This window comes from Nicotiana attenuata, unplaced genomic scaffold (genome assembly GCF_001879085.1).
Source record: "Nicotiana attenuata strain UT unplaced genomic scaffold, NIATTr2, whole genome shotgun sequence".
Classification (NCBI taxonomy): domain Eukaryota; kingdom Viridiplantae; phylum Streptophyta; class Magnoliopsida; order Solanales; family Solanaceae; genus Nicotiana; species Nicotiana attenuata.
The window spans coordinates 103,468-107,406 of NW_017671361.1; the positions used below are offsets into that span (position 1 = coordinate 103,468).

The 3,939-nt window shown below is 40.2% G+C and overlaps 1 non-coding gene across 1 annotated transcript; it reads left to right on the forward strand.

Annotated features, from left to right (window-relative positions):
* The first annotated feature begins 1,466 nt into the window (after positions 1-1,466).
* On the forward strand, positions 1,467-1,540 carry TRNAV-AAC. The gene has a single exon. It is a non-coding gene; the product is annotated as a tRNA-Val (tRNA).
* Positions 1,541-3,939: the final 2,399 nt, after the last annotated feature.

The window sequence follows — 3,939 nt, forward strand, 5'->3', positions numbered from 1 at the left end:
TTTTGAATTGTCTCGAAGTTAAGATATTTAGTTTAAAATTTCAGAACAAAATAAGTACTGGTTAATCTCTAAATAGTATCGCTGAGAATGGCTATTTGTGGACTTGCCCCGAAATTCTTCATAGTTGAATCTTTGTTAGGAACAAACAAAGGGGAACTTAATAGATGAGAGCACGATTTTGCCAAATTGTTAGAAGTGCGGTTTGGAGTCTCATATTTCAGAAAACTGATGGGTTGGCGGATTTAAGATTTGAAGTTTAAACTTTGATAGTACTACTGTATTAGCTATTCAAACTTTATGATCCAATTTCATTTCATCCTCAATACTTCTTCTTCATTTTTCTTAGTCATGCATATTGCGTCCTAACATTGTAAACCTGCTTTTCTTATATGAGAACGAGTGCAGATTAGAGGCGGATAAGCTCTACGTATTCAATTTTTAAGGTTTTTAGTATTAAACTTATTGTATTTTTGAAATTATACATATGTTTAGACCTACTATTTATTGTAACTGTAGTACATTTGACACACTAATTTATGCTCCGAACGCATAAAAAATACTGGATTCGGATGAATCCGATATAAAGCAGAAGGTCTGTGTCTTGACATGTCGCCACAAAACTTCATCAACCAACAGAAATTAAATGTGTATACTCATGTCTGACTTGGAACTATATTATACATACGCTGTTCTAACTAATTAAAAGTACTAAAATGTTGTAGAAACTTCTTGCTCTAAGTGCTGAAGTGTGAAACTTTTCTTTGAACTTCTTTTAAGGTGACAATCAAATATGGACCACTGAGATGAGAAACTTCTCTATTGATAAATGATAACAACGTTTCTGGTGTTATAGATTGTAGCATAGCTAGTTATTCGTCTGTGGATGAAAAACATTTTCAAAGGATCATTCCAGAGAAGCTTTTTATCCTGTTATATTCATTTCAATTTTCAGATCAAAGGACAAACTTCAATCCTAACTATATATGTGGTTTTATACAAATGTCGTCACAGCCCAAAGACTAACTTCAGCTAGAACAAACTCTGTACACTCGAAATAACATGATTTGGTATCAGTTGAGACCTATGCTTGGAGAAGAGGGGTCACCACACTCCGTTTACTTCACAAAAATTCTGAATATATAAGTGTATATATGTTGAAAATTGTTATATATTTTGTTTGGAACCCTTAAGATTAAAAATCCGATGGGGCCAGTAGTTGAACAGTTTGTTCATGTGCCCCGCCACCTTTAAATCCTAGGTCCGCCTTTGAGTTGAGATGGAAAATAATTTACCCCCACCCGATAATTTCATCAGACCAATCAAATCTAAAGAGTTACGTACAAATTCAAGTAAAAATACATATCACTTGATGGCAAAGAATAATAGAATAAATTCAAAAAACACAGAATGCCCGTAAATTTTTTTACTTACTATTTATAAAATAGGGGGCAAAGTTCTAACATCCTGGTTTCGCGGTGTAGTTGGTTATCACGTCAGTCTAACACATTGAAGGTCTCCGGTTCGAGTCCGGGCGAAGCCATTTCATTTTTACTGCTTTTCTTCGATCATTCTGACCCTTAGGTTTGTTAGAATATTTTTCTGTGACCAAATTTAGCTTGAAGACAACTTATGGCAATACCTATATAGGCATTTTATCTGTTTACTTCGATTATTCTGATTTGTTTTGTTAGTAAGAGTATTTGCTGTCACAAAATCTTGATGTTTTAAAGCTTCTTTCTATGGCTCCTCATTGTTGTGTCTGGCTGTCTTCTTTTTATTGTGATTGTGCTTACGCTTTACTGAGCGGAGGGTCTATTAAAAACAGCTTCTCTATCTCCACGAGATAGAGATAAGATCTACGTACACACTACTCTTCCGATACCCCGCTCTGTAGAATTACACTGGGTTTGTTGTTGTTGTCGTCAGTTGTCACATTAAATAATTTAGTAGACAACTTAATTATGGGAATATTATACTGATAAAACGTTTTATTACTTTAATGTGCTTTACAGAGAAGATTTAACTGTAGTTTTTTGGTTAAAAGCATGAGCCTGTCCATGTGCTAGCTAGACAACAGAGAGTAGATACCAGTTAATTATGATTAGAGCTGAGTCAAACTCTATTATAATCTGTTTGCTCAAAAGTTATCACATATCTTATGAGTATAAAACAATATAAATAAATCACGGGAAAATCATAGCAAATCGTAATAATCCATTGGACCAAGCGAAGAACATGAAAATAAGTACTCAAGGTTAGGGGAAGAAACATTAAAAGCCTTTATTGATAATATTGGTTTGGTCTGCCTCTCCATGAAGAGGTTCAAAGCCTTACAATGGTGTTTTCACTTCCCATAAGATGGGTATGTTTTTCTCTTCTCTCTCTCTTGTCAATAGTGGTGAAGAAGCAGCCCCCTTTCTAGGGCTTCCACTCTTAGTATTTATAGATGTGAGCTTCGTGAGCTGGCAATAAATGGTCGTGGCCACGCTGAGGTTCCGTCCCCATGGGGGAATGAATGGGTCGTGCCCTCGTAGATTAAATCGGACAAGAGTCGAATCCTCTTATGAATAAGTGGCCATACCACTTATTAATTATGGATTAGCTCAAGACGAAATTAACTCCGTTAATTACCGTGAGGTCAGATTTTGACCCATACAGTTAGTCCCTCCGCTTATTGAGGTCGTGTTTCGGCCGAGCTCGATGAGCGGACTTCATCGATTGTGATTTGAAAAAACTCGAATAAGGGGGTCGACTTATTGACGGCAGTGGCCTTAGCCGTTTACACGTTGGAGATGGCCGTAGCCTTTCATATATTGGAGATGGCCGTAGCCTTTCATATGTTGGAGAGCTTTTTATACATTAGAGATGGTTGTAGCCTTTCATATAAAGGGGATGGCCGTAGCCTTTCATACAATGACGATGGCCGTAGCCTTTCATATATCGGAAATGGCCGTAGCATTTCATATAATGCGATGGCCGTGGAGAATGAGTATGCGCCGGGTACGTATTTGGTCACGTCCAGAATTTTGAAGGCGTACGGCGCATTCTTTCAGTGTTCGCAGGCCGTTGCGATTATTCTGACGGCGGGACGTTGGCGGATGGCTGAGAAGCCGCTTCGCGGAGCTTGTCATAATGACGCATGCTTCGGCAGAACCGAACCGTTTTACGGTTGGTCGTGCAGTTAATGATGGCTATTGGGTTTCGCGAAAGCCATTTATGTTGCCTATAAAGGTGGGTTGAGGCATTCATTTCTCATATCTTCATTGTTCATCTGAGAGAGATTCTGAGGAAACTTTTTCGTTCTACTAATTCATCTTCTCCTTTCTTTCCTTTGATTGTGATAACCTTTGTCTTGCCCACCGAATTCTATCCCTTTCTCTTTAGTAGATCAACAATGGCAGGCAGTTCTTCCCACGATGCTCTTCCGATAGATTTTCCGGTAGTTGAAGGGCCACCTCCGGCAATGGGAGGTGCAGAACAGATAGAGACCGGAGAAGTTCCGTCGGTTGACGAGGTAGTTCCTCGGCCCGGAGGTCTGGCGATTGATTTCACTGTCGACGGTGGAGAGGACCCGGTGGATGAAGCCCCGTTAATGGGGGAGATTGGGATGGCTCGATTACGGGAACAGGGGATCATTCCCACCCATGCAGACATCGTTCTCGCTAGAAGCGAGGAGAGGGTCCACACCGACCGCAGGGGATATTGCATTTTTTACGCCTATCCTTTCAGGTTGGGGTTCAAGATCCCGCTCCCAATGCTGGTGGTGAATTTCTGCCGTTATTACGGGGTGTGCCCGGGTCAGCTCGCTCCTTCCCTCTACAAATTGTTGGCAATGTTCATCAAGTACGCGGAATTGGCCCGTAGGGAGGTCACGCTGCAGCATGTGCTTAGTCTCTACGCTCCCCAGAGAGTCCGTGGCACCATGATTCAGGCGTGCCC